This window comes from Calypte anna, chromosome 8 (genome assembly GCF_003957555.1).
Source record: "Calypte anna isolate BGI_N300 chromosome 8, bCalAnn1_v1.p, whole genome shotgun sequence".
Lineage (NCBI taxonomy): Eukaryota > Metazoa > Chordata > Aves > Apodiformes > Trochilidae > Calypte > Calypte anna.
Window position 1 is genome coordinate 21313897 of NC_044254.1, and position 12697 is coordinate 21326593.

At 45.1% G+C, this 12697-nt stretch overlaps 1 protein-coding gene across 2 annotated transcripts in view; it reads right to left on the reverse strand.

Moving 5' to 3' along the window:
• Nucleotides 1-12697, reverse strand: part of ZSWIM5 (zinc finger SWIM-type containing 5) — a 97883-nt gene that overhangs the window by 70010 nt on the left and 15176 nt on the right. Inside the window, exon 1 of one of the 2 annotated variants that reach the window (XM_030454873.1) lies at nucleotides 4794-5041. The exons of the other annotated variant lie outside the window; for it this stretch is intronic. The gene's annotated coding sequence lies outside the window, so the exon portion shown is untranslated. Of the gene's footprint in view, nucleotides 1-4793; nucleotides 5042-12697 lie in introns of those variants that run through there. 2 annotated transcript variants of the gene reach the window in all.

Sequence of the window (12697 nt, forward strand, 5' to 3'; positions counted from 1 at the left end):
TTCTACTCACTGAAATACCTGGAAGGCAAGGCAACATTCACAGATCGCAACAATCAATTTTGTGCCTGCACTTCTGCCCTGCCTAGCACTTCTCCAGTTTGGACTCTAAGTTCTCATACACCCACATAACTTGGGTATCTACTTAAAGACCTAACAAAAGGTACAATAAAGCAAAATTCTACCTCAGTAAATCCATAGTTTCAAACTACTCCTGTTGAAAGCACAGGCTCCAACAAGAAAGCCCCTACAACCACCAAACACAAATGTCCTACCTCTTTTCCAAGACACTGGGAAAATGAGCTTAGGACTGTGTTCTCTCCCCACTGGTTATGAACCAGGACACCTTATACAACCATGCTGCATGTTAGACAGATCCTAAGTGTCAAACATGCAAACTTAAGACCAAGTCTATTGTACACATTAAATGCTCAATGAGAAGAATTCAGAGAGATCCCACAAACTTTGGCCTCAGCTGCACTTGCCAGTAAAGCTCTAAAGCAGCTTTTGAAGCAGAGCAGAATGGTGTCACCTCCTTCTGCAAAAGCAAAAGGCCTACACAAGGTGCTAACAGGACTCCAAAGCAACTTTGCTTAGGATAAGATTCCTTTACTGATGGATGCTATGAGGACACTGGGCTGTACACCTTCCTGCTGCCACCCATGGGCACCCACAGTGAAAAAAAGTTTCAGTTTGTCAGGAGATGATGAGTGGCCAGAGATCAACCCCCTGCCAAAATGCATCTTAGGGCCATGCTTAGATCACTGAAAGGAGAACCTTGGAAGAACCACCCTATGGAAGCATATTTCCTTCATTTACAGTTAGGATAGGCACTTCTATTTAGTTTCCAGGAAAAAAAATAATCTTCAAACAGGCCAATTTATGCCATATAAGCAGACTTGTGCTTGTGTGACAACATTCCAGCAGTGTGAAATGGTGTGGACTGACTCCTCTACCCTCCAATGGGATCCTTCCCTGTTTGCCAGTATACCTCTACATATTTTACAGAAGTCCTGCATGTTATGTGGGCAAAGATTCTCCCTCCAGTGGTTTTTCATTCCAGTGTCTAATTGGCTTGAGGATTTGTCCTCCAGATCACTGGGAAAAAAGACATCAGTTGAGTACTGTAACACATGATCAGCATCTTTGCAGAAGAGCACACTTTCCCATAGCCCAAAATAGGGCAAAATTTAATTTTGTTTGGCTTAACTTTAGAAAAAAAAGCTATCTGCAGCCAAGCTTTTTTCATCCCAAAAAGCGTTTTTTTTCCCACACCCCCAGAACATGATGGTCGCATAACATCACCAAGGGCACTGATGGTAAGGTAGGAGACAATCACTAGTAATTTCTGCTTTCTAATACAAAACCTGCTATGAGCCTTGAACCAATTCAGTGCTTCCCCACAGCTTCACCAGCAGATGAAAATGGGTTTTGAGGGGAAAAAGCCTTACTTTAATCACAAATCTTCAAGATGACAACTACACTGCAAAAATTAAACACATGTATGAAGCCCTGCAGGAAAGATCAATGGGTTTAGGTTTCAGGGAGATTAGACTGTATATTTTTAAAGTTCTGCAATGTGAATTTGGTTTAGACAAAAGGAAGACAGTGGGGGAGAAGTGTAATCTATAACACTTGTTCTTTCTGAGTTTGAAAGCCATTTATTATTTTGGAGACACTTCTGCAGCAAAATTCCCAAGTGACCATGGAAGTGATTTTTACAGCAGCATTAACCATTACAAGTAGAAAGCCAAGCTCTCAGCATGCCTGAAGAGAGCTGGAAAAATCATGACACCAGCATGTTTGGAAAGGAGGACCTGGTATCTTACACTTTATTCCCACTACAGGCTTTGCCACTAGCCTTGCAAGTGGCCACGATGAGCCTCAACTTGACTCACAGAGGCTCTCCACAAATTGCCCTGGAGAACTCCAATACGTAGCCCTGGGTCTCTGCTACAGATCTGGGGAGGCAATGTCCCACTGGCATAGAGCACTTCTAGTCATCATGGAGTGAAATCAGGTACATAGCCCATCAGCTAAAGCAAGGCTGAAGTTCCACTCAGATGTTACATCCAGATAGCCCCTAGAACTGTCATCTTCTGAGCTTCTTCAAACTGAACAATGTATGGTCCCAGAGAGTCACTACAGTGATCTCAAGAAACAAGCCTTGCCACATTTCACATGTCAAATACCTTCATCCTCTTTGTTCCTTAAGGCCCATATCCTTCCAATTTGAAACAGAACTATTCTCTGCACTACCTGGCTTGATCAGACAACCACAAGAAGCTGCAAAGATGAGAGCATACAAGTGTTCAACCCCTTTCTGTTTGTAGATCTCTGTGCATTTTCCCAGTGGAGATGCAACCTTGCAGCATGAACGCCATCTTCCTGAAAACAGGATGAGTTTTCTTAGCCTGCCTACCTTTGGCAGATCCTTTAGGGGAATCCTCTGATCTCCAAGGCCCTCAGACCAGAGTCACTGGGACAGAAGAAGAGATAGAGAGGTAACAAATACAGAAAAGGAAGGCAAAAGGTGAAGGAAATACACATCCAGAAAAGCAAACGACAAAAATAAAAATGAAGGAATAAAGGATAATAAATTCCTGCCACAAGAGCATGAGCAAAACATGTTTGCATTCCTCTGATAACTCCTGCCATGCAGCAGCTGACAAGCCAAGCTAAAGGGTACTGCAGAAGGTTGATCTTGGAGGCATTTGCAACTTCTTGCCTTGTAATATTCCTGCCAGGTGCAGGTTTTGTTTAAGTTCCATGTGTCACAGCAGGAATGCCCAACTATAGGCAAGTTCTCAAAAATAACAGGAGATGAGTTTTTCACTTAGCAATTAATTACACAGGCTCCTTTTCTTTGTCCAGTGGCACAGAATGTAACTCCCAAGCAAAATCCATCAATTAAAGATTGTGGGGAATAGGATGTCTAGCCCATTCTATTTACTCACCTGACAGCAGCTTGGACACGGATGGGGAGGCAATGCTCCATCCATAAGAAATTAGACCCAACAGCACAAACATCCCAACATAGGAGGGCAGAGTCCACACCCCAAACTCTTTGGTCACTGCAATTAATAATTACAGTTTCTATAGCATCCCAAGCCCTGGTAAGCCCCATGAATTTCAGCAGGGTACAGAGCTCTATCAATCCCACCAATTCATCTTTCATGATGCTCCTTGCAGGAACAAACAGGCAAGTGCTAAGGAAAGCAAGTGGCCAGGTTCTCCCACTCCCTGAGTCTCCTGAGATGCCAGGCAAGCAGAGACACCAAACACACCCTCTCATATGAGATCTTGATTGCAAGAGAAAGCTCAGCAGGGCACCCAAAAAGCAATGCCAAAAGGCAGAGACACAGAAGAACAACTCCCAAATGAAGTAAGTTATTCAAAGATATCCAGGATGAGATACAAAAAATAAGAGAGATGAGAAGCCTTAGGAAATGTGGTCAGTAAAGGCAGAGGACAGTTCTGGCTACCTAGATGCTACAGCAGCAAGAAAAGCAGCAGAGATCTGCATTAGTCACTAATGGACAGCTCACACAGCTCTCCCTTGAAGCAAGCTCCAGGACACCTCCTCCAGCCCAGTAAGGACCTCTCCTGATGGACAAAATGGAGAAGGGCTTATTTATTTTAGCTGCTGTGAAATGTCTGGATGCCAACTTTGCTTAGAGAAGGGACGTGTCTCAGCCAGCTTGTCTGCTTCTCAGTTAGCAAGGGTGAAACATAAGCTCTGCTTGGCCTCTTATTAGGTTTGCTGCCCAGACATCATCTAATTGTCACTCCAGTTTACGAGATGAAGGTTTGTGTTAAGATAAGACTGGATGAATTTTTGGCAGGGTGTCCAGAGCAGACAGGAGGCCCAGATCTAACCAAATTAATTCAATCACCTTCAAGCACCCTCCTGGCCACCGGCGGCAGTAGGTCTAGAGAAATGGTACTGAGTGCCAAGCATCATTATGGGTCCAAGCAGGTGATTCAACCCCAAAGATCAAAGAATCCTGCACACTTTGAAATAAATGTACTTGTATAAAGTGCCAGGTGGACCAAACACACTAAACTCCTTCCAGAGTAATTAAGGCTACTTGAGCACACTGCTCAATCAAGCCCAAGGCCAACACCACAATGAACAGTGTTCTCCTCCTAGAGAAAACAGATTTCTTACCCTACCTGGAAACATCCCTACCACAATCCAAATTAGTCACTCCACTGAATATCATAGGAAGGGATCACAACATGGAGTCAATATGGGTTCCTGAAGCCTTATGTGTCAGCAAGATAGAAAAACTTCCCCAAGATCAACCACCTTGAGCCACCTCAGCTGGGGTTCACCTTGTCCTCCTCTGGAATCAAGCAACAAACCCCTCTGTCCCAGCTCCTCATCTACCTTCCCTCTCCAGTCAGAGTATCCCATAAGTGCTCATCTCCTTCCTTAGCAAAGGGAAACAAGACAGAGATATATTTCCATCCAGGTCTCACCAGGGTCACATCATAGGCATTTCCATGCACCTCCCACTCATTCCCATCAAGCTGCCAATCTGCTTCAAACAGGCACACAACTCATGGACACCCCCCACACCACCAAGAAGGCAAGACCTGTGGCTCCTTTCCCTAAGAAAACACACTGAACTCTTGCACCGAGTAAGGTTACAACCATGAGAAACATCTAACATCACTGCATTTGGAAACAGCACTGTCATCAGAGTTCAAATTTAGAAATAAAGCATATCAGAGTACTGCATACCTGGTTTTGCTCTCTAAGTTAGACTTTAAAAAAAAATAAATCCAACCTGTGGCTGATCAGTGCTCTGGCACCCCCCTGTCCGTCCCAAACTTAGCCGGCGTTTCTCTACGTTACAGATTCCAAAGGCGACAAATTAGCCAAGACTCAGCAAACTCCAGTTAAAAAAAGAAGCTGCTCCAACTCCATCAGGGAGGCAGATGGAACCGGCTCGTTTCAGACACTGCAGGCTGCATCAGCAGTTTCTCCAGCTGATGGTGTCTGAAGAAAGGAGGACTGCAGATCAGAGGCAGCAGGGCGGTCTGTCTGCCAACGGGCCACAAACAGGTGACTCATTGCCACAAAGAATTCCTCCCACGCAGCCTGGAAAGGCATACGATTGATTTATTAACTTGCTAGAAGTTTTTACCCACCATGGGTTGGCCCTCACACAGCAGTCCCAGCCTCACACAAAGACACAAGCACGTTACAGGCATAGTCAGGGTGCTTATTGGGGTGTCCAGAGCCCAGCACATCACCTTGTCTTTCCCTCAGATCTGCTTCCCTGGGATCCTCACTCACTGGGATATAGGAAAAAGATAGGGATGCTGTCAATGGTGGGTAAATGAAATTGTGTCACGGGAAAACCTGTGCTGGAGATCAGTGCCTCTGCAGCCCAGCTGACTCTTCAGAATAAAACCTTACGCCAGCAGGAACCCAGCCAGGTAGACACAATTTAATTAAAATGACGTCAGCTGACAATGCAGGAGTTGGAGGTCCCTCTCTACATGGTGCCCAGTAGCTCAGATGTTGAGCAGCAACTGGCAGAGGTCAAACTTGCTTGGACTCCATCCATGCTCTCACTTTTCACTCCTCTTGGTTCTAAGCAGGGCTTCACTTCAGACACCTTCCCATGTGCTCTTCCCAGTGCCCTGACCTCAGGCCAACACCATAAGCCATCAGGCAACATCAGGAACAGCATGTCCTAGTTGCAGTATCTCCTGTCCCTCTCAATCCTGTCCTGCTCCATCCAGACCTTGAGGTATGGCCTGGCTGAGAAGTAACAGTGAGGGCACAGCAGCTGCAAGGAACTACAGCACGTTACTCTCTGTGCTGCAGGAGATGTTTTAGAGACACTGGGAGTCCTAAAAAAATCTCCCTTGGATCACCCATGGAAGTAAAAGCCACATCACAGAGATGGGCCTCTGCATTTGCAAAAGAGCACACAGCCTTTATACCTGAGTAGACCAGAGCCAACACTTTCGAGTTTTCAGGCAGTCACTTAAGCATTTGCAGGCTCTCCCACTATCCACAGACAGTGGTCCTAGAACCCAGACTATCTGTGGGCTCATTGCCTGATTCCACATCAACTATAAACTGGGTTTATACAGATTATAAATACATATTATATATAAATAATTTACAAATATAGGTTATATATATAGTTATAGATATTATAGGTTATATATATAGCTATATAGATTTCTTCCCAAAGAATCCACCTGGAGCAATAACAATCAGGTGACCAGTTCAGCTCAAGCATGACCACAAAACACCAAATTCTCCAGGTGACACCAGAGCTCAAACACACTGCAGAAAATCTTCTCCCTGCACTTGACTTTGCATTAGGACTACAGACAGAATAGCAAACCAGGGAATCTGGGTGGCTGAGAGCAGTCTCGTACCACTAACTAGGATTCAGGACACGTCTGCTGACATGCCCACCACTGTGTGAGGTGAGGAGATCCTGGGCACTGGGCTAAGCTACCTGCTGCCCTTCCCAGTGCAGGCACAGAGAGCAACGTCCAGATGAGAGAGCACCAGCACCCAAGCCCAGGACCTGACTTCATGATGATGGGTGGACAGGATCTGGGCTCCTTATCTATAAGCTTCAAAAAGCTCCAAAAGATAATGAGGGAGAGCTGTCCTGTAAGCAATATTAAAGACTCTTCATCTGACTGGTTCTCAGGGACTGATCGATAGCAATCAATTCCTTGCATCAGTGAGAATTTGCAAGTGTCTGGTGCTCTCCTGAACAGGGCCATTAGCACCTTCAACCTCAAACTAATGGCCCATAATGAAGGGATTTTACCTATGCCAATAGCAGCATGGATGATAAACAGCAATTCCACTATCAGTGTTATTCAGAGCGAGTGAATCTTCACCTTGCCACAGCAGAAAAGACCTGGGCAGAGATGATGGTGGCACCTTGGGAAGTCAGCAATTTAGAGGGACAGGGAAGGAGCAGGCCCTGGGGAAGCATGATTCCTGGGGAACCACTGCCTCACATGGCCCTCTGATGTCCACAAAATTTGAGCAGCAATAGAGCTTTCCCCCAGCTGCACGATCTTCCCTCCCAGGTGGATGCCTCGATGCCCAGTAGAAGGGTTGGGTTCACACTGATGCTGCCTTCCTGTGAAGGCGTACCAGGAGCAGGCTTCTCTCCCCTTCCAAGGCCACACACCCAGCAAGAGTTAATTCATGGCTGTTCCAGTTCTGCTTTGTGGGTTTAATACGCCCAGAGCTGTCGCAAGGGTGTTAAACTCCCACTCTTCCAGTTCAAAGGCAGCTTTGCAGAGCTGAGCAGTCTTAAAATGCACAGCTTTTCAGAAGTGTGACCTTTTCACAAGGTTTCCAATTCAGTAAAGATTTGTTTCCTCCCTCTTCAAGCACGTAACCAAGGGTAGTCATGGAACACCTCCTCACACAGCAGCAGGCAGGAGGGCCAGGCTCCCCGCAGGTCTGGAAATGTCATGACTGGTTTCTTGCAGTTATCGCGACTGCATTTCTGCAAAGGCTCAAGGGCATGGAAAGTCACCGCGCCATTGAGAGGCACCCAAGCTCTTGGACACAACTCCCATCCACCTATGGCAGGAGTGAGAGAGGTCACTCACTTTCAAAAAGCTGTTCAAATCCCTAACTGTCCTCCCCAACAAAGCCCATGGCTGGCTTTTTCCTAAAGATAAACCTGGGCACCTTTCCCAGCTCTACCCAATGTCAGATTTAGGTGATATCCATAAGTTTGTTTCACTTGCCCTGGGGTTTCTCCAGGGAAGGAGAAAAAAAAAAAAAAAAGCATTTTAAGGCATTTGAACCAATAAATCCCACACCATACCAGAGAGGAGGTTTTTCAATGGACATTAGGCAGATACCTGTCCTAGCCTTCACCATATGCCCACTGCTCAAGGCAGTCTCATTCATGGGCTTCTACTATCACAGGTCTCCAAGACACTTGCAGTTCCAGTGTTCTCCACACTGCAAGCCAAGAATAAAAGTTACCACTGGACAAACAAAGCCTTAGACTGACAGGATGGACAGCTGCATGCCCACTCTTGAGGAGTCTTCTACACTAAATGAACTGGCATAGGGCACTGTGCCGAGCTCCATCTGCGATGTCATCCCCCCCCTTCCACCCTAAAGCAAGTGAAAGCCATGCAGACACTCTGCCTGTCCTCTTCTTCCTCCTGACTGTACTGCCTGGAAACCTCATCCTGTCCCCACACTGCCTGGAAGGTCTTGAAGACAGAGGGCAGTTTCCACACATCTGGGAAGTGCCTCCATGTGCTACTTAGCTATGCATGAAGCACAGAACCACTGAGCTGCTCCATGACAACTCCCTTTCACACATCATTTATTTCCCTGCAAGTAAGATCAGCTTTTCATATTTTGCCCTTTTTCATCTGTTTACAGTACAGGAATGTGGTGGGGGCTGGAAGATGGGGGGGAGACAAATGTGCTGCTATCCCCTCATCCTGGTCTCAAAGGATATCAAACCCAATGAACACCACATTCCACATACACCAACCAAAACCAGACCCATCCCAAAGCTTCGTTGCTACTACATCAACACCAAGGACTTAATTTCAAGTTACACCCTTCTTGCAGAGTGCCCAAGCTGCCACCGCCATAACAAACCCCACGGCAGGAATGACGTGGCCCCTAGAGACATCCACACTGTCCCTGCAGATCAGGAAATCGATATTATCTCAAATTGATATTATCTCAAATTACCTGGGATTAGTAGTTAACTGCCAAGCAGGCAGTTAACATGCTCCTTAGAGCAGTAGTCAAATGCTGTAGAAACTGGTCTCAAACCCAGCACCAAGCTCAGAATGATTGCCATGTTGAAGGTCACCAGCACTGACATGCCAGGTATTTCTGAGCTACCCAACGGGACACACCACTGATCTCAAAGTTTACAACCTCCTAATCCAAATCACCCTCAGTAACACAGCTGACATTTGCAAGGAGCACATTCTTTTTATGCTGACAAAGCTTATCCAAATACAGTGCTTGTAACCCACACACTAAGTTTACAGTGTGGATTACAAGCTTCCCAGAAAAAAACTTTGGGACAACCAAAGGGGAACTCCAGCTTCACACCAGACTCCTGCCACGCAGCTCCTGAAGCAAGCCTTGGCTAACCTACATTTAAGGCATTTTCCCTACCCATTGCGTATTTACCACACGAGTTTGTTTGGATGTGTTTTGCTCACGATTTGCTCTTTGGAGCAACTCCAAATCTGCCTCCCTCTTAAGTTATGCTACAATATAGTCATTTAAACTGATTGCAAACATCAGAAGCGAGGGTTGATTTCTTTATGCACACTAATTCTAGACTAGGTCACCAAACTATTTTCATAGTTATGTCAGCACTGTCTAGACAAACCATTAAAAACAGGATGCAACCATCATCAGAAATGCGACGTCAAGTTCGTGCCCAGAGATACTGAGGGAGCCACAGGGAGAACAGAAAAACCCAAATCTGTCCCAGTTGCATAGGTTGGCCAGAGCTGGCTCAATTGTCACTTTTTTGTTTACGGGGAACTTTACCAAAGATCAATAGAAAAATTAGTATTTATAAGTGCAATTTGGAGAAAAAAAAGGAAAGGGGAAAAAAAAAAAAAAAAGAGAAGAGGTTACTTGACATCAAAAATCCTGGAGACCAGCAGGAGCTTTTGAAGGACTCTCAATGCTGTCACAAGCTCACTCAAAGCAGGCTCTTCTGTGCTACTTGGATGCCCACACCTCACTACCAGTGCTGGACCCTTGCCGTGAGGCCAGCAGCCACGTCAGCATCTTCCAGGCCACTGTGCACAGCACCGTGCAGCAGCAGCCCCAGGCACAGGGGCACAGGCCAGGATTTGGCCACCCCAGACACTCACCCTCACCAGCCCCTGCTAGCCTCCCATCCTCACCACCAAAACCACAGCTTCCACACCCACTGAAAGTTTTTGTTCCTGGCATTATGCATCAGAAAGGTGGCTTCCCATTCCTTGCCACTTCTTGGCAGGGAACTCTTCTAAACTGCAAGAACCCGAGCTGTCATCTTGGCAGAAAGGGACACACATATAAAAATCACTACTCTTGTCAAAACAGAAAAATAATGCAGGAGCTGATCTGTGTGCATTAATCTGCTGCAGTCAATGAGGAGACAATTTCCCTGGAGAAAGTAATACATTAAAAGGAAAAAGACAAAAAAAGAGGGAAGAAAAAAGATTAATGTGACTTTGAAATATCACAAGCACCGTTTATCTTCCTCCTGCCACCACAGGTTTTTTTCTTTTTCCTTTTTTTAATACAAAGAGCCTTAAAATTCACTGTGAATACAGTCCTTCTGTCTCAGACAAGCACACATAGGTGCATTACAGTATAGCAAACATATAAATATAGTACCACTGCTCTGAGTATACAACCTCAACATTTTTAATCAACTCAATTTAACCTTCTCACAATTGTTTTTTACTGACATAACCTTCTAATTACCCTCAGAGTAGTAGGATGCTTCTCAGAGCTCCTACTTCTGCCAGCAATTTGGTCACAAAGTTCAGTCCTTGGTACTTCTGTCTTGGCATCGAAGTTCCCCAACATACACTTAGGAACAGATACAGATCTCAGACCATGTTGAGGGCATGACATAAAATTCAAATACACAACCCATTTTCTCAGGCAAAACTAACACATTTTTGCAAGTTAAAAAAAAATAAAAATAATAAAAAAAAAGATTCAATCTATGTAACATGAAAACGAGAGACACAATTAAAACTGAGGTGAATTGTGTGAACTCGGCCTCTGGCAATCCTGAAACAAATGAGTTCACCATACCATTTATATTCTCATTTTCCTTTTATACATATCCCATAGATCATAAATATACATTAATAACTGTAACAGTCAAAGTTTACATTCAGCTGTAACATTTAGGATCAATACTCTTCAAATGACCTTTAATAGTAATGAGCTGCCATAACACTGTCTTGAGGACATTAAATTTTTATTAGAAATGCTTTATTACAACTGTTCAAACCTGTCTCCATGCACTTGTGCACCCATACAAATATTCTCCTGTTATTATATTATTCCTTGGGAAAAAAAATCTTCAAAGGTTTTTGGGGAAAAAAAGAAAAAAGAAAAAAAAAAACAGAAGTGCAGTATGGAGGCTTTAGATATTTCACATTTTCAGATGTGGGTTGGTTTTTTGTGTTCGTTTTAATCAGAATCCATGAGCCAGGGGTTGGAAAATCATCCACTTTTCAAAGTGATAAATAGCAATTGTTCCCACGTGGGTTGAGCAGGACAAGACCAAGCTCCCAATTACCATAAGCCCTCCATTCCAGGGGGGGGAGGAGGTGGGAGAAGCTGATGCCCTGTGGAGGGGTGAGAGCATCACCTCCTGTCCCTGTAGACCACCCTAGGCTCCCTAAGGAAGCCAGCCAGAGGCTTAGGTCCACTCCTGTCCCCAGTCCCTGGGGGTCCAATGGGGACCTCACATCAGAACAGATGCATCTCATACAGCTCCAGCCAACTGAAAGGTGAAAACCAGTAAGATAGGGGGAAATGACACACACGTGCACACACACAAACAAACAAACAAAAAAAAAAATGGAAAAAACATCTCATCAAGATCCAGCCTTTTTTTTTTTTTTTTATGACTATCAAGTTCAAAGTCAGATCATATCCATGTCTCACTGCCTATTTTAAGAATTAAAAATAATTCGGGGGGGGCAGGGGCTTGTAGCAATGTATTTCTTCAGCTGCAGGACCTGGACACTATAGAGAAATCTGATTTTAGCAGAACAATGAAACTGAGCGGATAGAGGCGAAGTCAAACAAAGGAAACACAAGGGGGAGGAAAGAAAAATATTTCCCTGCATTGTTATTAGATGCCACCTCTAAGAGTTGCAAATTAAACACATTTGAGGCAGCACTGTATAATGCAGTTCATGTCTTTTGAAGAACCTGCCTTGGCTCAGCACCGACACCAGGCTGCTACAAGAAACACAGACCAGAGGAGAGGGCAGCACAAGTACATTCCCACACCTTGCTCTGGATTTCTTGGGAGTCTCAGCTCTAAGAAGCATTTCAGTTTTGCCTATCTCGTTCACAATGACCTAGAGCTTAGCCTCTAAAAAATTTTGTGATTTTCAAACCACGCTTTTTTAGGGGCTGTGATCAGCCAGGAGGAAGGTACCCCAGTAAAAGCAGCAGAAAATGGTAGACAAGCTAATCGTTCAGTATTTGCACTCCCTACCCTGCTGTTTTCAAGGATACACTCTGAAACCACAGAGAACACCTTTCCAAGTCCTTTGGAGAGGATCCTCCTCGGCTATGGAGAGGTGGTTGAGAATAAGCAGTGAGCCGGCAGCGCTCTCCCCTCTCTCTCAGCAGAAGGCAAACCACAACTCCCCAACCTTCCCAAGCCCCCAGGGCAGTGGCAGCCCCTTGCTGCTACCCCCATTTCTCTGTCAGCTGTTGAAGCAGCTCATTAGGGTGGAGAAAGGCTCCAGAGCATCATCTCCGCAGGCTTGCGGAGGGCTGATCCGCGACGGGTAATTCCCACTGCTTAATGACCTGAGACCAGCCAAGGCAGAGGCAAATGGGAAAGGGAATCTTCTCATTTGTTACCCATCCCCACATCCCGATAAAAAGAATGATTACACTTTTAAGTTGGAACAATTCCCTGCAGTTGTAGCC